Source organism: Triturus cristatus, chromosome 3_1 (genome assembly GCF_964204655.1).
Source record: "Triturus cristatus chromosome 3_1, aTriCri1.1, whole genome shotgun sequence".
Lineage (NCBI taxonomy): Eukaryota > Metazoa > Chordata > Amphibia > Caudata > Salamandridae > Triturus > Triturus cristatus.
This window is the reverse complement of record NC_140583.1, coordinates 368,794,045-368,819,766: the sequence shown is the minus strand read 5'-3', so window position 1 is coordinate 368,819,766 and position 25,722 is coordinate 368,794,045. Positions and strand designations below refer to the sequence as shown.

The 25,722-nt window shown below is 46.7% G+C and overlaps 1 protein-coding gene across 9 annotated transcripts in view; it reads right to left on the bottom strand.

The window, feature by feature from the left end:
- RAB27A (RAB27A, member RAS oncogene family) overlaps window positions 1–25,722 on the bottom strand; it is a 462,534-nt gene that overhangs the window by 206,323 nt on the left and 230,489 nt on the right. The window contains exon 1 of one of the 9 annotated variants that reach the window (XM_085644151.1): window positions 3,977–4,129. The exons of the other annotated variants lie outside the window; for them this stretch is intronic. The gene's annotated coding sequence lies outside the window, so the exon portion shown is untranslated. Of the gene's footprint in view, window positions 1–3,976; window positions 4,130–25,722 lie in introns of those variants that run through there. 9 annotated transcript variants of the gene reach the window in all.

The window sequence follows — 25,722 nt, the reverse complement described above, 5'->3', positions numbered from 1 at the left end:
TACACGTTTTAGCAGACTTTGTTTAGCTATATTATTTTTCCATGTTTTATTTCTGAGAAGACGCTATACATGCTGATTGTTTTTAGAAAGCCTTTCCTGCAACATAATCTGTACATTTCGTTTAAGGCAAAGAACAGAACAAGATATCCTGCTGCTTGCGTTGTCCAGTCGGAGACAGCTTATACCACCTAGACACATCATTGCATCAGAGCGGTACCTCTAACACACTGATTTTATTATACAAACAGTGCAGTGTCCCTTTACAGGGAAGAGGGGCAGCCAGCCACGACAGTCCTAGAATGAAGGCTGTGTTCGACATGCAGCGAATGGAATGGTTGAGAGACTGAACAGAGTGCTCAAAGAAACAATCACAATGGCTAATTCCAATTCACTGAATTGGAAGGAGGAGGTTATGAAACGGATAGAAATGTACAGGGTTACCCCACACTGCACTACAGTGAAAACACCTTCTGGGCTGTTTCATGGGAGACTTCCTAATGCCTATGTGGAGCCCGCCTGGGTCAACAACTAGGAGTATGAGTTGGGTAAAGATGTTGGTCTTGCTTAGCGTCAGAGAGAAGAGGGAAAGCTCTTGCTCCGAAAGAAGGGGTTTCATACCAGAAACTCTGTGAAGAAATTGGAGGTGCATGTGGGTGACTTTGTGATGGTTAAACTTCCCGGGATGGGTGGTGTTGGTACCATGTTTATGAAGCCCATCCAAGTTATTAAAACGCTTAATAATGCTGTCAAGACACAGGATCATCACATATAGAATCTTAACAGAGTCGTCTTGTACAAAGGGGCATTGAATAAGAGCAAGGTGGATGGTGAATCAAGGTGTGACAAAGGAATACAAACAAAGGGATCTGAGAGATCTGTGAGGAAACCTGGATATCTGAAGGACTATGCTTGATCTGATTTTATTTCTAATCAACGCATTCAAGCATTCAACCTCATCGGTTTGTTGCTCTCAATCATGTTTGTTTTTCTTAATGGATTTGTTTTCTCTGTGCAGGTATGTGCTTTGCAAAAATTGCCACCCTTGTGCTGCACACACCTGTACATATAGTTGTCGCTACTATGTTAGGTTTTAGTTTGTTTTATGTATCAAATGTTTTGTATTATTTGTTAAGAAAGGAAGGTATGTGGTTGCTGGGCATCATCAAAAAAGAGATTTGGACTACTATGATGTTACCTGGTAGGTTATGACAAACGGGATGGAATGTGTTCGGGTTTAAGTAACTAGTGTCAGTTGCACTGAGAGACTGATGCGGGATGGATAGGATCTCCTTCAAGAATAAAGCAACCTGGTTTGGTGGCAACTCTACAACCCTTTGTGCTTCATTTGCGTAGTTGACTTCTTTGATTGCCATCGGCCTCTATCAAGGTCAATAGGATACGATCATCTCACCTGGAGATTACCAGAGGTACTAAGCAGGGATGCTCATTGGCCCCTCCCCCCAAATATTTGTATTAACTATGGAACCACTGGCCCATGCATCTCGGGGAAGACAAGACATCAAGGGTTTTGAGTGTGGCACCAACACATATACACTTACATAATGGTGACCCTAACAGACCCCGAGCATTTACTGCTACTATTGGTGCAGGAACGTGACACTATAGAGTCCGTATTTCAGCCACCAACACTAGATAAACCCATTATAAGATTGTTACCACTAGTACCACTCACCAGGCAAGCTAGAAAAATTGGACAAATTGCGATCAACCTTGCGCTGAAGGGAGTGTGATGCAATAGACATCTTGGTGCACTTGCTGTGGAGGTGCCCTAAATCACAGATTTTGAGACCCTATATTGTAATTCATTGACAAAGCCTTTCATGTCAACTTTCCAAAAGACCCGGGGGTGGTCCTGTGGGGACTGCAGTATCCAGGGGTGAAATTTCATAAAAATCTAAGGGGGAAGCACATACCACTGGCCTTAATCACAGCAACTAGGACATTATTGGTTGTTTGGGGTAAACGGATGGTGCCCTGCGTCGCAGATTGGTTGCACAAATTGTGGGACATTCGGTCATGGAAATGATTGAAACCCCTCTAGAATTCAAGCAGAATGAGTATGAAAACAATTGGGACCCCATAATCCAGATCCTTTCCAAAGACTTTGGTGAATTAACATGCCCGAAATGTCTGACAGTACTACGCCTTCTGCTGTAGGATTCATTGGCAGAAACGCATGGAGAATGGCTGTGTGTGATTTACCATCCTTGGACCCCACAATGGGAACCAGCTCCGAAATACAGGAGGTGCCTTCTCGCTCATACTGACAAGCTGGCTATGAGAAGAAGGTTGGGTGGGTGGGAGAGGAGAGGCTAGTTTACACAGTTTTTTTTTGTTTGATCTTTTTTCTTTTGTTTATTTCGAAAGTATTTGGAAAACATGTAATGTTCGAATAGCTACCTGTTGCCAACCAGCTGATTGTAGGCAACCAGGTATTTGTAACTATCCACTCAATTGAAAGTGTAAAAACTTAAAAAGCTACAGTTGTTAAAGTTTGTACCTTTTTTCTAGAAGATGCAGTTCTGGATGTGTCACTTTTCCTGAACAATGCGGCACATGGAAGGACTTTCAGTGAGATACATTACTTCTTGATTGGATGACGGTGAAGTGTATGTGTCCAGTGAAAATCTCGAAAACACGACTCCATGGTTGTACATCCAACCACCCTAATCAATGATGCAACCCAAGCTTAGCTCGATGGTCACCATAGTCTTGACCTCCAAAATACAGATAGGATTCTACTTGCAAACTCCGCAGCACATGGTCAGTATATGCAGATGTGGCTGAGTTTTTCATCTATTACTTCATCTGGGCTAGCGTGGGGTTTGCAAGACTCTTCACATACACCTCCATGTTGCATTATCCTTAAGTAGAAGGAAGGTGCTACTACAGCTTCAATGCCACAAGATGTGGGCCATGCCATGCTCTCTCTAGTTGTTTGCATCTCAACTGTATCCCAAAAGACGTGCATTGAATATTTGCCTTTATGTACCCCGTGCCATCCAGATGGGAAGCCTTGACTGGTGCTATCTGCTGAGCACTCATTGTTGGTACTTGGCTGATGTCTGGACTTGTCCTGCTGCATCCCTGTCTTTGTGTAGAAGCCACTCCAGTTTATAATGTTGATTTTTATTGCATCAGTGTACATCATCGAATCATTATTAAATATAAATGATGTGAGAAAGTAGAGCTGCTTGTTTCCGTGATTAAAACTATTCCTTTTATTGTAAAAATGCTAACATGCACTGAAGCCGTTTTTGCCAACCTAGGAGGTGGTTTTGAGCAATGTTGGGATAATTTGCCTCACTGGGCGGCCCAGCTTCTACACCTAGTTTCATCTTTCTTTAATTGGAAACTGTAGAACTACATGTTCTTAATTTCCCATTATATGAACACAGCAAAAGAAGTGGCTGTCTGTTTGCTTACTGTATTGTCGTGGTGCAAAAAGCCAGTACCGTAATTCACCATTCCCAGTTACAAATTAGCAAACATTATGCACATCAATGTACTTAATTGTTACACTAGCGTAAAGTATCTTTCGCATGTACATAAAAATCTTGCCCTACTGGTCACCAATGCATTATTAAGCACAATCGGAAGGCACAGTCCCTGCAAAGGGCTCACTTTGAAGTGTTATTTTATTAATCATTCAGCCTGCGCTAGATTTGACTATTTGATCGTGTATTTTAGACGCGGATCAGAACAACCAAACTAGAGGGTGTGTAATAACAGGCAAAAGACATGCAATTTCTTCCCAGCGCACCTATCATTTACAAAGATTACAGGAATCCGTCCTCTCGCTCAGCTTGCATAAGTGCCCGTTTTACATGTAAGTCGCGGCTGCAAAGTATATGGTTATTTTATTCGGCCTCCCCCACACGTCCCCTCCTCCTGTCCTTCTGCCAAAAGGAAACTCTCATACCGTTGACTGCTGCTATGGAGACGTGAGTCCTACCTCTGACGTCCCGTCACACCGCTCACACAAGCCTGCTAAGGCAGATGCCACGAAGAGGACGACGCGGAGAGATTGTCTCTCCAAGAACATGTCCTCTACTCTGCATGTTTCCGTCTTCTCACGTTCTGGCTTTACCCCGGGCTCTCTCACATCTCTGGCTCCTCCCGCCGCTGTGCCAGGACGGGGGCCTTCAACACCACTATCATTACGCTGTTAGCTTCAGTGTCCTCAAAATAAACTGATGCCACGATAAAGATGAGAACCTGCCGTCCCTCCACCAGCGCCCCCTGCCGTCCGATATTATTAATGCCGTGTCCTTGTGTCACCTTCGCATTAGGGTGACCATCTGGCATGGGTGCAAATTCAGGACGGTAAGTTTAAAAATTCAGGACAGAGGGTCAAAATTCAGGACAGAACTTTGTGAAAAAAGGTACGTTTTACAGACACATCAGAGTAAGTTGCACGATAGTATACAAGTGAGTAAATAGAAAACCACTTAGGTACAAGTCAAAATAAGTGTATATTAGGTTGAGACAATCGTGTACTTCACGTTTATTTGGTATGTGTGCAGCTTTGACTAACTGTGCAGGTCTTTTTGTGGTATTTCATATGATAATTTACATTCTGTCATCCATTAATTCTTTCATCCATCATTCAGTCTTTCACCATTCATTCTGTCCTTCCATCTGTGTGCCCATCTATATCCAAACCTTTTCAATCATTTGCAAACCTATCCATCATCTATCCTTCCATCCATCATTTCACTCATCCATCCCTTCATCCACCCTTTCACTCATCCATCCATCATCTATCCATCCACCCTTTCACCCAATCCATTCTTTCACTCATCCATCCACTCTTCCACCCATTCATCCATCCATTCACTCATCCATTCAACCATTTACCCTTTCACCCAAGCCATCCGTTCACACATCCATCCACTCTTCCACCCATCCATCCATTTACTCATCCATCCAACCATTTACCCTTTCACCCATCCATCTATCCTTTCACTTGCTCATCCATCCACCCAGTCACTCATCCATCCACCCATTCACTAATCCAGCCTTTCTTCCAGCTCTCCGCCCTCCCTTTCACTCAATATGCATTCTTTCACTCATCCATCCATCCTCCCATTCTCTCTCCATTCCCCTTTCACTTAGCCACCCATCCTTCCAGCCACACCTTACCCATACACCCACCCATCCAGTTGCAGACAGAAGAGGTCCATTAAGAATTTCACCCTTGCTGTAGTTCCTAAAGCAGGGGGTGGGGGAGGGTTCACTATGCCCCTGCACATAGGCAATCTGAAAACTTGGAAGTCATCAGTCATGCATGATGCACAGTGCCAGGACGTGAGGCGACTGTGACATGGTGTTTCCAGGGCCTTCATGGGATGAAAAAACTGCGGGTCTCTCCAAGGGGGTGTGTCTGATGTAATTAAGGGCGTGGCTTTAAACACATAAGCTAAAAATATGTGCTGAGCATGATGTGCCGCCCGACTGGTATTTTGCTGTTTCTATAATTGCATCCAGTAACATTAGACCCAAAACAAGCCATGACTATTGGCTTTGTCAATGGCTGTTAGTTGCATACAAATAAATAAAAAAAACAGCAACTATGGCTTCGTTGTATATAATATTAACAATGCTTCAGCTCTGAAAATATGAGACTGTGAAAGAACTATAAGATCTTATTTTTAACTTTGTAAACTGTAATCGTGGTACTTCTCTTCTACATATATATTTTTTTGTCTGCTGTTTCGTTTAAAGAGCCTGCAAAGATCTCCTCTTGACACTAAATAGACTTACAAATAAAAAAGTATGTATGCATTGGTTATGTGACTTTTCTGTCTTTGTTCTCTTTAATTATCAGTATCATTGAGACAGCCCTAGAACATAATTAAAAGGGCTTTCTATTTATATTTGCTGTTCGAAGTATGCACAGATAAGTGCTGAAAATACAGCTTTAGGTGACTGCTTATTTTTGTACCGACTGGGCCATCAAAATAATCTGCTGGTAACCCTAACCATAGGACTGTAAGTTTGTTGCAGGATTAGCACATTATTTATCTCCTTCACCCTCGATCCCCGATTAATGCCGCAATAGTTTAACTTAGATCTTAAACTCTACGCCGCCGTCAATAACATGCTGAGTTACTTCATGGGTCTGGGAATGCACCCTGCATTCAGACAACTCATTCCTCATTCTCGCCCTTCACTTTCACGCTCACCCTGCACTCACAGCGATCACAATGCACTCACACTGATCACCATGCACTCACACCATTCACCCGCTCACCCTGTACTCACAGTGATCACTCTGCACTCATAATGCACTTGCGCTGTTCACCCTATACCTCACCCTGCAATCACACAAGTACACTACTCATCCTGCACTCATGTGACACTTCAATCACCTGTCCCCCTCACTGCTCAATATGCAACTCACTCAAACAAGCCCAACAGTAATCATACATTAATTCATCCCATTCTGAACTTGCATTCGCACCCAAATTCATACACCACCTCACTCACCCTGCAGTCACTCCTCTTGCCCTACTCTCACACTGTTGCATCGCTCACCGCGCACTCACATGGGCCCTCTTGTCACCCACACAGTGCAGAGGGTTAATGTGCCTGCTACAAAGAATATGTACCATGCAGATCACAGAAATGAGTGTGAGTAAACTATGAGTAGCGCTATAAAAAAAGTAAATGTTTGTCAGAAAGGTGCTAAAGAGAGATGAGGTGCATTGTTGGTGAGTGGCAGTGAAGGATTTCATGAAGAAGGAGGAAACGGGGGTGGGGCATCAAAAAAGACTGTTGCACCGGGTGCGACCAGTGTTAAGACCAGCCCTGCCTGGGAGTGTTAGCCCCCCCCCTCCGAAGTTCTGGTCTAGTGACTCCCCTGCTTCTGCCTATTATTACTATTTGAATTTGTAGTGCGCTACTGTTACCAAAAGATGTCCTGGGGCTAATAACCATCTGCTGCCTGAAGGCAAATGAGTAACACACAGAAGGAGAACCAGCCAAATGGGGTAACCTACAGAGCATAAAGAAAGGTTTTATATCTTCCTAAAGGATAATAGATTCTTTTTTTTTTTTTTTTTTGCGAAAACCTTTATTGTACATAAAAATCAATACAAACACGGGCCTACAACCACCAGGGCCGGACGCTAATATGTACATGATCAACAACATCAGGGCAGCAACAGGCCCCCTGGGGCCCAGCCGAATTAACGAGTTACTGAGTACACCACAGAGATTATCAGGATACATAGATTTTAGAAATACAAACAAAGAAAAAGAAAATAACACCAAAAAACAAGGCGGAAACCATCGAAAAAGGGGGCGTCTAACCACATCCGGGGAACTGCACAATACAAACTCCACCCGCAGGTGGACAATGAGGATGAGCAAGAGGGAGGTGGGGGCGACGGGAGAACCACAACAGTCTACAGGTAAAATGTAATAGTCCGGGAACCTCAGGATCAGGGGGACAAGGCAGCATCAGATGTGTCCACGAGGGGGGGCGTGCAGATGTTCCCTCGGTACGCGTTCCACTGACCCCAGATTCTACCCCACGCCCCCGGCTTACCCCGAGACACATACACAGTCTTCTCTCTGCACATGCACCAATCCATGCTCTCCTTCCATACCGACACGGTGGGAGGCCGTCGGGAACCCCAACGCTGTGCGATGTCCCTCTTAGCAATCATGTTCCCAAGGGCCGCCCACCGAGCCTGAGCCGCATTATAGTCATTAGGCTCCCACACGTTCAACAAACATCGGCGAGCCTCGGGCAACAAAGCGACCCCAGTGACGCATTCCATGACAGCATGCACCCGGCGCCAATACTCCGCTACCTCACAGCACTCCCAGAGAACATGGAGAAAAGTGGCGCTGAGCCCACAGCCGCGCCTACAGAGCCCGTCTTCAGAAAAACCCATCAAAACTAAACGAGGGCCCGTCACGTAGACACGGTGGAGAATTTTAAGCTGGACAAGACGGAGACGCGCGGGTTTGGCCACTTCCTTAGGGGAGGACAGCGCAGACTGCCAGTCCTCATCGTCCAGTTCCACACCATCCCCGGTCCACGCCTCCCGAAGGCGCACGAGGAGATCCGCCCGCACGTTTATTAGTTTTTTATAGATAAGGGAAATAGTACTGTCGGGCAAGTGACCGTCAAGTATGCGGTCCTCGAGCGGCGAAGACACAGGGACTGTAGTCCCAGCCCCGAAGGCCGAGAGCAAGGCGTGCCGAACCTGGACGTGCCGAAAGAACTCCCGCTCACTCAATTCGTACTCACTCTGCAACGCAGCAAAGGATTTAACCGCACCCTTCACCCAAAGGTCACCTACTCTACTGATGCCAATCGTGTCCCAACGCTCGAAGCCCTTCGTCGTCCAGAGGCTTCCCAATCTTTCAGACGCAAACAAAGGGGTCGCACCCGTCAAACGCTCATTCCAGCCCATGGCCACATTCGCAGCCCTCCACACACGCACCGCAATCTTAGTGGGACCGGTTAAGTTCCTCCCAGCCGATCGAGAGTAAAGTGCTCTGTTAAAGTTGCCGCCAGGCAACAAAAGTCTATCCATTTCGAAAGCCGGATTCGGACCAGGTGCGTACGTTGCATGGTTAATAGCAGATAGCTGGGAGGCCCAATAGTACCTCCTGATGTCCGGGAGCGCAATGCCCCCGTCATACCAGGGGAGAGTCAGTTTTGCAAGAGCAATACGTGCACGACCATCCCAAACAAGCCTCCTCTGTAAGCTCTCCACTTCCCGGAAGTAGGCCGCCGGAATAATATCAAAGGAGTTTTGAAGTGCGTAAAGGAATCGGGGAAGAGACATCATTTTAAAAAGCGCCGCACGACCGAGGGGAGACAAGGGAAGCTTACACCAACGGGCCACGTCTAACCTCAATCTCCGAAGTGGAGAGAGGAGATTATGCTCGTAGCGGATCGCCGGGTCCAATGAGACGTACACCCCCAGGTACGTAAAGCCGGAGTGGGACGCCTTAATAGGAAAACGAGAAGGCAAGAGAGGAAAGTCACCGGATATAGCATAGACACAAGATTTGGACCAGTTAATAATCAAACCAGAGTTCTTGCCGAAGGAAGTAAGGATGTCAAAGAGCACATTGAGTGACTGACGTGGTGAGGTGATGTACAAAAGAATGTCATCCGCGTACAACGAAACTCGATCCTCGAAGCCAGGGGCCCACCGGATCCCTCTTATCGACGGTTCCCAACGAAGCCAAGCAGCGAGCGGCTCCAAAGCCAGAGCGAAGAGCAGGGGAGACAACGGACACCCCTGCCTAGTGCCTCTCCCAAGAACGAAGGGCCGGGAAACCCTTCCATTAACGACAACCTGAGCCAACGGAGCAGCGTATAAGAGTTTAACCCAACTAATAAATCCCGCCCCGAGTCCAAACTTTGGCAGGGCGGCCCAAAGATACGGCCATTCTATCGTATCAAAGGCCATCGTGGCGTCCAAGGAAACCAAGATGGCCGGCTCTGAGAGATATTCCGCCCTTGCAAGTACGCCATGTAGGCGCCGCAAGTTAAGGGCCGTATTCCGGTGCGGGATAAAACCGGATTGGTCCGGATGCACCAGGTCACAGATAACAGTAAGCAGGCGATTAGCAAGAACCTTGGCAAGGATTTTCGGCTCATCGTTCAACAGAGAAATAGGCCTGTACGAGGTGCAACGGTCCCGAGGCTTACCGTCCTTGGGAATCACGACTATAGTGGCCAAGCGCTGGTCAGCAGGGAGAGAACCAAGTTCAAGTGACTCCGAAAACATACGACGGAGAAATGGCGCAATTTTATCCGGTTGCAGTTTATAAAGTTCAATAGGGAGTCCGTTGGGGCCCATAGCCTTGCCTGAGCGAAGGGAACGAATCGCGGTAGCAATCTCGTCGACCGACAACGGGGCATCTAACTGCTCACGCTCATCCACCGACAGGCAGGGCAAAGCAATATCCTTCAACAAGTGACGGGAGTCAGCCTCATCCCTATCAGACACCGGGGAGTACACAGCACGGAAGTAATCAGCGAAACACTCCACAATCTCACCAGGGTCAGTCACACTCACTCCCTCCGACGTCTGAAGCACGGGGACCACTCGATTCACTCTCTCCTTCTTATCAAGCCAAGCAATCAATTTACCCGCCTTATCCCCAGCATCATACAGTCTACCCTGCTGTTCCCTATACATTGTTCGAGCAGCCTCCGTAACAAGGGATTTATATTCGAATTGCTTCAGGCTGAGAGCGTGGAGCCCGTCCTGAGTGAGGATAATAGATTCTTAGTGGAGCGAAGCAAAGGAGGATGCACGTCCCATAACTGCGCGGCCTGCATCAAAACAGCGAGACAGACAACTCATGCCTTCTTGAATTAGGGAACAATAAGCAGAGTGGCACATGCCGAGAGGAGCATACGGGCCCGACCCGTATGCTTGGTGAGGAGAGATGAGAGGATGAGAGAGGGCAGCAAGGTAGTGAGAGAATTTGATTGAAGAGGTCAGGGATGAGGAGAAATGTCAATTGCCGAAGAGAAGTGTGGACACGCAAGAAGGGAGTGTGAGCCAAAGGTGAGGGCTTCTGTCAGAACAAAGGGTAGATGTGAAAGATGAATGGGGGGGGACTGGAGAGGTGTAAGATACAAATAGACAAAAATTTAAATGGAGAGATGAGGTGAATGAGAAGTGCTGAGGGGCACGGGAGGTGACAGGGCCAGAGAGGCCATGAGATAAATGCGAGAGACTGTTAGAGATGAGGGCAGTGAAAAGGCAGAATGGCATGAGGGGATTAAAGGTGAAGTGAGAGATTGAATCGTGAGAGTTCAGAAGTTGTAAAAAGAGGTAAAAGAAAATGGCCTGCAAAGTGAGAGAGTGATCCGGGGTTAAGTGAGGAGAGAGGGATGGAAGGGAGGGGGTGAGAAGAAAACTGCATGGGTAAACTGCTTAACTCTGCACAAAACCGCCAGGTTTTTAAGGGACCCCGGCTTCTCCCGGCCAGGCCCAGGTGAGCTTCTAATGTGACAGCACGTATTCCTGCAGAGTGGAAGGCCCTTCACAAAGGTGGACTAGAAATCTTTCTGATGATAATTGCTGTATTTTGGTTATAAACGGGTACTGATTGGGTGAAACCTTTCCTCAGTGTTACGGTGTGTAAAAAATGTCAAAATAATGAAGCAATGCTATCCCAAAATACGCGGCATCACATAACCTCATTTACATTTTCTTCCCACACAATTTAGTCAAGCCTGTCGCGTAATTTGGTCCTCAACTGCCTCATATTTCCAGTAGCCCTGCCTACAGGTTTAGAATTTTTGTCAGGAGGGGGGTCCTTACGCCTCAAAATGTTGACGGGGGGGTCTCGGCATCCAAAAGTTTGAAGACCTCTGGCCTAAGAGGAGTCTTCAGTTCAAATGTCGTCCATCTAACCCTAAGAGAATGCCCTGCCCTAGACCGAGACTGGAGGAGGCCCACCACATGCTGTAACAGCCCAGACTGGCCCATTGTCCTTCTGTATGTGGCAATCAGCCGCATACAGAATGACAATGGCGGGGTGGGTCGCTCTTGTGCTTTGCAGATGAGTGCGAGGGGGCCCCAGCAAGGAGCTGAGGCCTCTCGCAGGGGACCAGCTCTGTTCCCTGCAAGGCCCAAAATTACGGACAAAAGGCGTCCGTAAAAGGCATCCTACGGGACAGCGGACGTGAGGTCCAATTTATGGACGGTCCGTGAAATTTACAGACGGTTGGTCACCCTACTTCGAATGCCCACACAGAGTGACTCCGGTACGTGACCTGTAGTGGACAAAGAGGAGGTGCTGATGTTGGGTGACCAGATTTTGAGAACCAAAAACCGGGACACGCCAGAAATTATTTTCATTCTTTTGAAGCATGTAAGGAGAACATACCTTCCAATTCTAATTTCAATTGCAATTACCTGATCCTTGTCCCAAAACCGGGACATTTATTCAAAATAAAGAAATGTGTCGGGACACCTGGACAGTCCACCGAAAACCGGGACTGTCCGGGGGAAACCGGGACGTCATTATGCTGATGTGATGACTTATTTCAGAGTCTTAAAGGTGAGAAGACGCGCTCAAGGCAGCTCTGGCATAAGTAACTCCAATGTAACCCAGTGGGAAGCAAACGTATATTTGGAGCGCCAGATACCGACAGAGTGGTAGAGGAGGCATTCGGCATTTGTGACTTGAGATTCAAAACGTTTCCCGAAATGCTCGTTCCTGGGACTACTCCTTTTTAGTACCCTTGGAGCAATCTCTTCATTAAATGCTCTCTCTAACACTTTTACCTGACAGTACTGAACTAGCCCTCAGATTCATGTTTCATACTGTTTAACAACCACCCCCTATGGAGGACTCTCCGCTCTCTCGTACGGAATTCTTGAAAAAATCAATTCTCCATTTCTCTGTATGCGATGCTCCGGGCACTGCAGGCCACTTCCATCCTACAACAGGAAGCATGGTGGGTGCTTCCACCCCTGCTTGCAGGTGCAGTCCTTTATGGCCACTAGAGGCAGGATTTATGTAAAATCCACCCCCGGTTCCTCTCACTCAGCCAAGGCCAACAACCTCCTGGTAGGTGTACTGCAGCACTCCCCATTACACAAAGTCACACTTCACCATTCACATCGTCTCTTATGTGGCTGAACACAGGCATCTCCCCTTACTGTCCGCCAGAAACGGGGGCACAGATTAAGGGCTATAGTCTTAATCTTTAAAGTGAACAATGGTAATCCCCTCCAACAGGTCTCCATCAGATCTTCACCTTTGACACTGTTGCACAGCATATGAACTCCGCCAACCAGACTCACCTGCGTCCACCCCAAGCACGTTCAGTGTCAGACCCTCAGCCTACTCTGGAAATGAACTGCTAGTTACCAGGTCTACACACACACCCATCGCTCTGCCACAAATAAATATAAATCCACCCACATACACCGATGACTTAACTTTCTGCCTTTGCCCAGGTATATTACATCGGTCCATTACCCATACCGCTGAATGTACACACGCGGACAGTGAGGTCCAAAGTGCCCTTGCTCCTTCTCGTATATAAATAAATACACAAAATAAAAAATTAATTCAAGATAAAACCTCGTCTAGACCACAAATGATTTTGAAGAAAAAGAGCAATTGTGCAACAAATATTTGTCTACAATAATTTGTACGAGCTGTCTTTTCGTTTGGCGCATTTATTTTGAAAAGTACCCCAATAAAAATATTTATTAAAAAATTAAAATATTGGTAAATGCAAACAGCAGATAAATGTATCTCCCCGTTTTGGTAGGCGATTCCCGATTTCCCTTTCGCGCCGAAGGGGTTACCATTTAATACAGAGTACTGTAATATATCTTTACTTCCTCGCTGTTCTAATATCCTGCATTGCCAACAAAGCCGCTGAGCAAGTAACGTTTTGTGTCTGTTTGCTACTAAGAGTAACTGTTTGACGCTCCCAAATGTGGTTATATCTAGGTGACCTCCCTCACAACACAAGGTCAGAACCAATCGCTCTGAGTTCGAGGTTGTAGATTTTATTCTAAGAACACATGTGACAATAGCTCTTTGTCACTTTAACTCTCCAAGAGGGTGGCGTGCTGGTCACATGCCAATAACAACCGTAAAAATACTATTTCCTAAAAGTTAATGAAGTAAGCCCCTCGGTTTTGCACATAGGCTCAGAGTCCTTCTTTTAAGCATTGTTGGTGTTTTCAGGCATTGGATTCATGATGCTATTTTGAGTCACAAATATTTCACAAAGCAGGAAACAACAAATGCATCCACTTCAAGGTTTTCCAAAATAAAAGACCACAATGAAGAGCGGTTTCTCAGTGCACAAAGGCTGCCGCATCAAAGCGTGCAAGCAGACGACAAGGGCACAGCATACCCCCCAGTCGACCGCACAACACAGATGAGAGCAGCAAAGGAACCGCCTGGGGGAGTCACCACCTCAGAAGCTTCTAGAACGCTGCAGGATTCCATAGAGGTACCTGCGGGGGTCACTGGCACGCACCGGGCTGCGTACAGATGAACTCTCTGCTTTGAGTTATCGACATGCTGAAACATCTTGTAAAACATACTTTCTCTCGATAATTCGGTATAATAGAAATGCTTATCTGTGCCTGCATCTCGAGATTCCCCATTATTGATGAGCACTTCAAACTGTAGGGATTCCAGCCTGCTATCAACGTTTTGGGGCAAGATGTATCAAGGCTTTTTGCGTTCGCAAACGGCAAAAATGCCTTTTTCAATGTATCAAACTCTTGGCATTCGCATTATGGGTAATGTCAATTTTTTGCAATTACCTAAATTGCGAATGCAGTTAGGGAACCGCAATTTGCGATTCCCTAAATGTAATTCATGTAGCAATCGCAAAATACGAATTTGCATTTAGGGATCGCAACTTCAAGTTAGTGGTAATTTGCAAATTCCTAGAAAAATGCAAATGTTTGCATTTTTCTAAGTGCCATGTGGCGCGGAGTGCATCAGGGTGGCCTTTTGGCCCCCTGTCACCCTTGTAATTGCATTTGCAATTTGCGATTACAAATTTGGTAATCGCAAATTGCGAATGTCTTCACATTCATTCCTATGGGCCTATCGGCTCATTGGAATGAATGGGAAGGCATTCCTTAATAGGGAATCGTAAGGAAGATGTAGGAAACGTAATTTTTTTTGCAAAGCCTACATACATTGCATTCTTGAATCAGTAAAATTCCCTATTTAAGAATCGCAAAAGCAATTCTTGATACATCTGGCCCTATATCTGCAAATCATTAAATGCCGCCTTGCGCTGTTTTTAGACTGCTCCCACATCGCTCTTCCATGAACCTGTGCGCTAGTAGGGTACCCAGATTTTAAGAAGCAGAAACCGGGACAGGCCAGACATAAAAGTTGGACTAAAGCCTTTGACCTTGCTTCTATGTCTGGCCTGCCCCAAACTTTGTGTTTTTTGGCATAGCCCTGTGAAATTCTATATAATATATATTTATACATATATATGTACATACATATATGTACATGTACATATTTTCACACATTTATAAGCTATCCTTACACAGTGGCGTAGCTAGGGTGGGGCGGTCCGCACCAGGCGGCACTATTTTGGGGGAGGACAAAGGCATTCAGATGAGGCTCGGCTTGCTTTCGTGGACGTTCGGGGACGGGCAGAGAAGGAATAGGACTCGGGTAATGTCCTCTTCTTTTTTGTGCTGGCAGCTGTCCCCCCCTCTCTTCCTATTATTCCCTCTCTTTCTGTCTTGCTCCTCACTTACTGAAAACCGTGACTTGAAGAAACGGTTCACAACCTCTCTTTCCTTCTTTCATACAGTTGCTTCCCTGTGAAATGGATCCAAAAAAGAAAAACACTCTTGCGAGAAATGCCCTTTTTCTGACATTTTTCTATTCCAAAGTGCAGCGGGATGGAGAGAAATAGAAGGTTTTAAATATGAAAAATAAATACATAACTAAATAAAGCAAGACAGAGTGGTTGCAAAGTGACCAGATTGGTTTTATTTACATCCAAATACATCAGCATCACTTTACAGAGTTTGCCAGTGAAGCGCTACTTCTGTTTTCGCGTCTTTCTTTGAACAGCATTGTTGTTCCCAGGTGGGAAAGTGTACCATTCCTGGAGGTACTGCAATACCTGGTTGGTGGGTGGATTGGAAAACAAAATGTGTACCATGGCTCTGTGTTTATGGATGTGGTCTTTTTAAACCATGCTGCTTACGTTTTGTAAGGATATAAGCAATGGACATTGAAACGGTTCCCTTCATGGCCCTCCAGTCATGTCCTTAACTTTTCAGGTAAAACCACTCGCTGATTTCTGAATAGTGAGTGAGATATCGTTAAGGTAACCATGTTGCTTCTGCTTACATTTCACGTGCTTTACTTAATCTTGCATTCCTTACGAGTGGTTGCTTTTACTTTTTTCTTTTTAGTCAGCATATTACTCTTATCAAGTGCATAATTTGAATTGAGCCATATCCAAGTGTTTATAGCGGGCACAATTAGGTTATAGCTGAAGCCAGTGCGAGTTTCTCTCAGTGGGGAAGTATGGTGTTCAGTGGGGGAGAGGATGTGGCACTATGGCCAGAGCTGTCGAATTTGGAACTGGGGAACCAGGTTCAGCCTTCATGACCAGTCCACCAGACCACTCTACTGAGGGAGCACATTCCCATGCTAGACCTTAGAAGGTCCCACTAGACCTTAGAAGGCTTGATGTCTTAGCACAAGCAGGTGTACCCTAGTGGTGGCAATTGTGGGTTAACCTTGAAGGCCTGTCCACCACAATCCATACTGAAGTTCATCTCCAGTCTTGCGGGCAGGCCTACAAAGCAGCACACCCTAGAGCAACAGTGATCTAGTCGCTGTGACTCTGTCACTGAGGTCACATGAACCTTGAGCAGGTTAGGGCGATGCGAACGGTGTGACCGCACTGGGTACCTATTTCAGGTGGGTGCGTAGTGTTTGCAAGTATATTATGGTTTAAAAAAAACTTGCTACCTCCAGCAATTTTCAGAAACAATAAAAATGTCATGATAACTTCGGTGATTAATGTTCTCCCTAGAGAGACATCGGAGTTTTGTCTAGTGGAAGGATTGACTCCTGGAAAGGTAGCACAGAGGGTTAATGTGCCTGCTGCAAAGAACATGTACCATGCAGATCACAAAGTGCACTGTTGTAATGGGGGGGACCATGATGAATGGTCATTTAATGTCAGCTGTAGATGATGGATCCCTGAACAGTGTCATGTATGTGCATGTTTGCATTGTGCTGAGGGGATTACCAAGTAATTATTCGCGCAGCTCTCTGATGGATGTCACATGCGGTTTTTCTGAGTCCCCAGATAGATCATGCAGTCTGTGTGTTCTCTTTTGTACTGCCAGTCACTGGTGTATTCAACTATGTAGCCTTGGACCGTGTCATGTATGTGCATGTAACTTGCATGATCGAGGTAACTATTAGCAGCGATACTACGTGTCTCTCGGACCTCTCAATTGCTCGCCGTCCTTTTTCCCAAGCAACCCCCCCTCCCCAGGGGCGGCAATCTGAGGGATAGCCCCGGGCGCCACAAGCTCTAGCTACGCCTCTGTCCTTACATAACATTGCCTATGGCTCAATCTCTACCCTTGTGCCCCCCCCCCCACCCGCCCCAATCTGCTGCAGCAAGCATGTAGCCAACGTCAACCTGCCCTGCCTGAAACACATACATTATTTAACAAGAGTATGCATTAAATTCTCCTTTGCATCATAACTTCACCTGTGTCCCAAAACCCGGGACATGTATTTAAAATCATGGAAAGCGTCTGTAAACCGGGAATGTCCGGGTAATTCTGGGACGTCTGGTCACTCTATGCGCGAAGCGTAAACGGATTCTAGCATCACAAGAGAACACGCCTCGGGTTGTCTCTTGGTATGACCCGGTACCCTGAAAACAAGCGTTAATTTCCGCTTTCATCTTTATTACATGCATCTGAAAAGAGGCTACTTTGCTGTTGTCGAGGACCATTTTCTAATAAGAACAACATAGGAAGGTTGCAAGCTAGCTTTTTGATGTCTATTGGCTATCTCATACCATGGTATACAGTAAGAACCTTCGCCTAAAAAAGTGATTTGTTTAGCATGGAAGCTCTGAAAACAAAAGCAATAAAATACAGTGCCATCACCAGTTTTTGGGGTATGGAAGGGGTATAGTGTATGTAAAAGTCATAACGAAACTTGAGAGTGCCCCACTGCAAAGTGCATGCAGGGGGCCCCCAATACTCCGGACCCAGGCTAAAGCACTCTGGGCAGGGGCCTGCCAGTGCCGGAGGGGACCCCTAGAGCTCAGGGGCCCACAAGCACGGCGAGGATTCCAGGGGCTTTTGTTACGCCACAGGTGCATGTTTGTAAGCATTTCTATTAAGTATATTAAAAGAGTAACAAACACACATTTCATGGAAGGTTTTCACGAAAGCAATTCAATCAGCGGCAGCCCCTCTGCAATGGCGGAGGAGCTTCACCCCACTTCCTGGCACACAGCCAGGAAATGAAAAATAAAACTATGTTCTAGCATCATTTTATTTTTAGTTTGCCGGCTCTGAGCCAGCTTGTGCACTGAGGGGAGGGGCATGGGAGAGGGGAGGAGGAGTGCTTGTGCACTCCCTATGTGCGCATATGTGTTTTAGCCAGCCATCTCAGGCCGACCAAAACACACATGCCCCCTTAGGTTTCTCCAGCCCAGCTTCATTCAGAAGCCGGCTGGAGAAACCCCACAGACTCAATGACCTGAGGGGAACGTCTTACCAGCCGCGCAGGCCAAAAGTGGATGGGAGTCTGTCCCAGGGGCTGCTGAGACCAGGAAGAGGCCAGCAGGAGCGACGCGGGGAGACGCGGGAGGTGGCTGGCGGCTTCAAGTACGTTTTTAAAAATCATTATTAACGCACTCACCCCGTCCCACCACGCTCCCACCATCCGCCTCACCACCCTTTGTTAGTGTCGGCTGCCACTGAAGTCAATACACAGCCACCTTGATCAGGGGCTCAATTTGACCTGAGCTTCGGAATAGAGGGCTAACAGGCCAACCAATGGAGAAGGCACTAACACTTGAAACAATAGGACAGAACTATCCTTGGAGGCAAAACAAGAGAATAGTGCTAAATTGTGCATTTTAAACTTATTGGTCAAATCGGACATAATTACAACAAGCATGTTTTAGTGGATTAGACAGCGTTTATAGGACACTGTCAGAAATCTTTAAAAGGAAAATTAGTAATTTGACCATTGAAAAGAACAGTACAAAGCATTTTAAAACTGATTTTGCATATTTACTTCAGGACAACGACCCTCTTTGTTAATTTTTTGAAAATTCCTTCTGTGAAATTACAACGATCTGATATATTAATTCCATCTTCAGAAACAGGATGCTGTCTGACTGTTGACCAAAAGTACGTTTTAAGTATGCTCATCAGGAAGCTGCAATAAATGTTTGCCTGAGGCTGCACATATGTGCAGGTTTCAGAATATTACGCTTAGTGGGTTAATACACTTGATTTGGGGATATTTTACTGGCAAGCCTCAGGTTTGATTCCTAATGCATCTTCCACTCCTCCTGAGATTATGTAAGTGAGTGCCAATCAGTTGGTAATATTACTACCAGCTAATTACTTTGCCAGGAATCTATGCTATTCTAAAACAAAATACAATAGCTGTTGTGAGTACCTGACATTGAGCAGTTCTCATCTGAGAAGACTGAGTTACGCCCATGTGGGAAGCGACCAGGCCGACAGAAATGTCAAAAGAGGTAGTTGCCTTGAAATAATTTCGCAACAATGGTGTTCTAGTATGCAGAAGATACGAGTATTCCTTCAGGCTTCAAAATAAAACTCACAGAATATGAGGCAGATGGGCAATATTCTGCAAAGGGTCTCGGATACAGAAACCTCAAGAGTGCTTCTTAATGTGATGATAACAACAGCCCTTCTTTTAATTCTGTGCTGAAGCATCCAGCACCTAAAGTGTCAAGTTCACTAAAATATCAATGAAGGGCAATGTGAATTATAAATTGTAACATTTGTTCCAAATGTCTCCAAAATACATTTGAGAAGAATGCCCATTAGTCCCTGTAATGGTTGTTCATAAATGTTTGTACTAATTATTGCAATTAGCCTGGCCTAAGTAGAGAAAAGGACAATCTTGAATGGGGCACAAGAAAGACACAAGTCAACATAGGGCCTTATTTAGATCTTGGCGGACGGGTTACTTTGTCACAACGGTGACAGATATCCCGTCCGCCAAAATATAAATCCCACAGGATTTATATTTTGCGGAAGGGGATTTATATTTCGGCAGATGGGATATCCTTCACCATTGTGTCAGAGTAACCCGTCCACCAAGATCTAAATCAGGCCACTTTTTACCAGTTTGTTTTTGTAACAGTGGAACAAGTAGCGTACAAAGTAGTGTTTTCATTATGCAATTACTTTGCATTGCTTACCTATTACACACAATATTAGAGTTATGCTGGTTTTTGCAAGACTCAGGATTAGTTTACAGCAGAATAACGTTTTACAAACATTTTGTGGCAAATTACACTAGTTTGAAGGGGCAGGACGAAGCAATGCAGCACCTACACGAGGAGAGTGCAGATGTGCTGCCTTTGCATAGACACTACCCTGAAGATAACACATAAAAGGCATACTTTAAACCTTTTAGTGCGGGCATCCACCAGTGGCCAACACCCAGCCCACACTACTTCCACCAGTGCATCTGACGGTTAGTGGACGTCGCTAGGGAGGGTTTAAAAGGACCCTCTATTTGATTTATTTTTGGGGGGTTGGGTAATGACGATCAGGACCCGATTACCACAAAAGTGAAGCAAAACAAGCCGACGGGCTCGTTTTACTTTTACTGCATCAGTGTCTGAGGGCATATCTCAGCCCCCGAACAATGACTGTGTTTGGGCGGTATCTCCCCAGTCCAATGTTGTCTCTGCCCAGTGGATACCTGCTTGGTGATCGCCAAAGGAGAATGATCCCTAAGGAGGGATCCACCTACTAAGCAGCAGGGATTTCGGGGAGTGGCCCCTTAGGCAAGGGTTTGTGCTCCCCCATGTCCCACCCCTGATAAGGGGTGAAGAAGTCTGTCTGTACCCCCGGAGGAGGCATATTAGGTTATTTGCCCCCTTAGGGTGAGGGGAAGAAAGTTCAATAGACACCAGGGTAAAAACTAGAAATTGGTGGGGTGGGGGCTGCCCATCTTGGGAACAGCCATGCACAGATCCAAGAAAGGGTAAAAAAAAAAAATTTCTGCAACCCTCCCTTCCTCCTTCCTCCCACCCCCCAGGTGAGCAGATTGGAGGTTTGCCCAATCTGCCTCCCCACTAGACACCAGGGAAATGTAGAAAAAAACTATAGGGGTGATAGCTGCTCTCTAAAGGTATGGCCATACCCCCACCACAAAAAAGGGCACAACAGTCTCTCTCCCCTCCCATGAGGTGGCAGATTAGGGTATTTTCTCCAATCTACCTCTCGGGGGAGCATAAATTCCACTAGCCACCAAGGATAAAAAAAATCATTACAAAATGGAGGGGTGGGGGCTGCCCACCATGGCCATGCCCCCACCCCAAAAAGGGTACAAAAGTATTTCTGCCCATGTGGGGGGGGGGGGAGGTAGGCTGAAAGTTGGCCCCACTCTACCTCCCCCTGGTGGGGGGGGGGCAGACAGCTTCCTAGACACCAAGGAATTCAAAATGGAACCAAAACAAACAAAAGGAGAGGGTGCTCTACCTTGGCATTGAGCCTTACGCCTACCAAAGAATGAACAATAGTGTCCTTCTGCCTCCTCTGGGAGAGATAGAAGGAATTGTCCCAATTGTGGAGTGTAATAAACGTGTATAATGTGTCTGTTGCGCAGTTTACCTTTATATGTAGCAACAGGCATGTGTTTAGTATTGAGCGCATCCTCGTGCTCTGTCGTTTTTTAAGAGTTGTGTATGTTCACTTCATCAATTAGTCTGCCTGGGAGCAGATTGGAGGTTTCCCCAATCTGACTCTTCTGAGGAGAGCAGAAAGCCCATCAGACAAATGTAGAAAACAAAACACAGGGTGAGGACTGCAACCATGAGCAATGCCATGCCTCCTCCCCTACAAAAAGGTGCAACAACGTTTCTTCCTCTTCTGATATGACATTTTAGGGTATTTTGCCCAATCTGCTACTTGGGGAAGCAGAAATTCCACTAGATACCAGGGATAAAATAATCATTACAAAAAGGAGGGGTGAGGGCTGCCCACCATTGCCAAAAAGGTTACAACTGTCTTTCTGCCTCCCCCAGGCGGCCAGATTGGAGTATTGCCCCAATCTTTGTCCTGGGGTGAGGGGGTGTTAGAAGTTGGCCTGGTATATGATGTTCACTAGTTAAAGTGACCACGTTGTACCATGTCAAGCAACCCTTATGGTGTGGTTGTAAGTCAACCTTTTCGGACTAGCTGCCCTAGTGGTAGCGTAGGCTAAGAAGTCTTTGAGGCTAAACTCGTTAAAGCGTGTTAAGCAAGCTGTTTTACCATTTGTAACCCCCCTTTATACCAATGAAAGGACACCACACAGATGTATATTCAAAATATATATGTATTTATTACTCAAAGTATCCCCTAGACTCTTTATGAGCACAGGAGCACAAATCGTTAAACAAGAGAGTATCACAATTTACAGAAGTTGCACTTTATATGGATGGGCCCTGGTGGCCGATCAAACCATATACTAAAATAGTGGTATAAGTACCACGACTAGGAAAGGGAAAAGGCCTAGGGCCTTTAGAATCGCTGGGCCTAAGAGGTGTAGCTTGTCTCCGCAGCCACGTGGTCCCTGAAGGTTGACGACGTCCAGGAGTCGGTTCACGAGCTGTCCCACGCAGGCTCTCACTGTCGGCGGTGTCGGCGACTCGAAGGAAGCAAACAAGCCTTGGCAAAGGCAGGAGTCGTAGGAAATGAAGAAAGCTGATGGTTCTGACCAGCAAGGTCAGAGGGGCTGCTCCTTTGGAGGGCAGCAGGGGCCAGTCTGGGGCAACCAGACCAGTGTCGTAGTTTTCAAGTTAGGTCGCCAAGATGGCCACTAGCCAACGGGCCAGGGTCCGGTTAGGCGCGTCGAGTTGCAAAGTGCAGAGGGGCCCCACGCAGATCGTGGAGATGCTGGAGGGCTCACCTTTGGTGCAGATGCTGCTCGGGTGTTGGGCTTCTCAGGTCCCAAAGCACAACTCGGAGAGAGCCTCTGTTGTCGCGCTTGCAGCTTGTCGTGGGTCTTTCAAGATGGCTGGCTCCACGTGTCTCGGTGCCTCCACGGGTTCCTTCTTTGCAGGGACTGTGGATCGGGCTGTGAGAGGTCTGGAGGTCCAGTTCTTGTCGGGCTCTGGGCTCGGGCTCCGGCAGGAGGCGGCGGCAAAGCAGACGTCGAGTAGCTGGTTGGTGCTTGCGTTAGCAAGATGGTCTCTCCCTGACCATAGGGGAGATTTCCTTCTGTCCTCTGTGCAGCAGAGCGTCGAAGTTCCAGTCTTCTTCTTTGTAGTAAGTTGATTCCAGGATGTCTGAAGTCTTAGGACACAGCTCCTACCTTTAAGCGGATTCTAGGGGCCGGACTACCTGCTAGGTCCCTCCCTAAGAGTGGGACCAGGAAGGGGGGTGGTTACACCCCCAATCCTTTGTCCAGCTCGCCCCAGGTCCGGGGCTGGTGGGCCCTAGGACCGGTTTGAACTGGCATATGCACCGAGGCTCCTTGTGAGCCTCAGGCATGTCTGATTCTATTCAAGCCCTACCTGACCAATACACAAAATCCTGTCTGGGGTGGTGCACGCACCTCCCCTGGCAGGAAACCCTTTGTCCACGTCTCCCAAGCTGGAAGGACTCCCAGCAGCAGGAGGGCAGACTTGTGTCTGTGGTGGCAGCATCCATTTTGTGGAGGTGGCAGCATCCATTTTGTGGAGCTGAGGCTATGTCTGATTTTACCCGGGTTTCAGGTACTGTACATGTCGTGTCCCTCTAGAAGGGTGGAATGCTAACCCCGTCGCCAGAATTGGCGAGGGGTTAGTATTCCAACCCGTATGACACCTTACTCGACATGTTTTGATAAAGCCAAACCAAAGATAGCATTTAACCGCGAGGTTCATAATGCACTTAAGAGTATATGGTATGACGATATCTGGAAACGGTAGAAGGAAGTTGTTCCGACCACTGCAGACAGGCTCAGCTCATGCCAGAGCACCATCCCACATGGAACCAAGCACTCTGCCTTCAGGATTGTTAAGGCCTGCCATAGGAGTGACTTATAGGTTAACATGTGTCCCATTTAAGGTTAGGTATAGGTATACTACACCTAAGTAAGAGGTGGTTACACCAACTTACCCCAGCTGAGTGATCAGCCAGTTGTGTCAAATTTGTTAGGCCAGGCCAGGGGTGGCACAATACATGCTTCGCCCCCTGGTAGGCCTTAGATACACCAATGCCCTGGGTACCTAGTGTACACTGGTACAGGGGCTGACAGGGTGATCCAATTCCAATTGGTTATGCACCTAGAGTGCATAGTGTCAATTTAGTAGAGAGAACAGCAGGCTGGGGGTCTGATTAGCAGGCCCACAGCCTCAATATGTCAAAAACCAGTGAAGCAAAAAGCAAAAATTTGGGGTGACCATAGGATAGCAGACCCTACTCTCCTACACAACCCCCCCCACCCCCAAAACACAGGGACATTAAACTAGCCTTGACCAGTCTCGTCTTCATGTCCTAAGTTGAAGTACCTGGAGAGACCATCTGCATTCCCATGGTCTGTACCTGGCCGGTGCTCCACTGTAAAGTCCATCCCCTGTAGGGAAATGGACCACCTAAGCAGTTTGGGGTTTTCACCCTTCATCTGATTTAGCCACAAGAGGGGCTTATGGTCGGTCTGAATCTTGAAGTGAGTGCCAAACAAGTATGGCCTCAGCTTCTTCAGGGCCCACACCACAATTCTTCTCTCTGGGGGTCAACCTTCTGCTAATAAAAGCAATGGGTTGGTCTTGACCATCTACATTAAGTTGTGACAGCACAGCTCCCACACCCAACTCAGAAGCATCTGTTTGGACAATAAACTCTTTGGAGTAGTCAGGACTTTTCAGGATAGGTGCAGAGCACATGGCCTTCTTCAGGTCATCAAATGCCTTTTGACAGCTTACTGTCCACTGAACCTTTTTGGGCATCTTCTTGGATGTCAGATCATTAAGAGGAGTCACAATGGACCCATAGTTCTTAACAAACTTCCTGTAGTACCCAGTCAAGCCCAAGAAAGCTCGAACTTGAGTCTGGGTGGTTGGAGGAGACCAGTCCTTGATGGATTGTATCTTACTCTCCAGTGGTTGAACTTGGCCTCCACCTACAAGGTGGCCCAAATACACAACCTTACTCTGCCCTATCTGGCACTTAGTAGCCTTGATAGTGAGGCCTGCCTTTTGCAGAGCCTCAAGTACCTTCTTCAGGTGGATCAGGTGATCCTCCCAGGTGGAGCTAAAGGCAGCAATGTCATCAAGATATGCTGCACAAAAGTCATCCAACCCAGTAAGGACTTGATTCACCAACCTTTGGAAGGTGGCAGGTGCATTCTTCAGACCAAAGGGCATCACCAAAAATTGATAATGCCCACCTGGGGTTGAAAATGCTGTTTTGGCCTTAGACTCCTCAGCTAATTTGATTTGCCAATAGCCAGCTGTCAAATCAAATGTGCTCAAAAACTTAGCAGAAGCCAATTTATCTATGAGCTCATCTGCCCTTGGAATAGGATGTGCATCTGTCCTAGTGACAGCATTGAGTCCTCTGTAATCCACACAGAACCTCATCTCTCTCTTGCCATCTTTGGTGTGAGGTTTGGGGACCAGAACCACTGGGCTAGCCCAGGGGCTCTCTGAGGCCTCAATGACACCCAGTTCCAGTATTTTGTGTACCTCAGCCTTTATACAGTCCCTGACGTGGTCAGGTTGTCTGTAAAGTTTGTTCTTTACAGGGAGACTGTCACCAGTGTCCACCACATGGGTACACCAGTCAGTTTGGCTAGGTATCAGTGAAAACATATGTTGAAATGATTGTAGAACCTGTCTACATTCAATCTGCTGATGCTCAGTGAGGTTGCCTCCAAGGGTCACTCCTTCAACTGAACCATCTTCAGGGTTCTGAGACAACAAGTCTGGGAGAGGGTCACTCTCTTCCTCCTGTC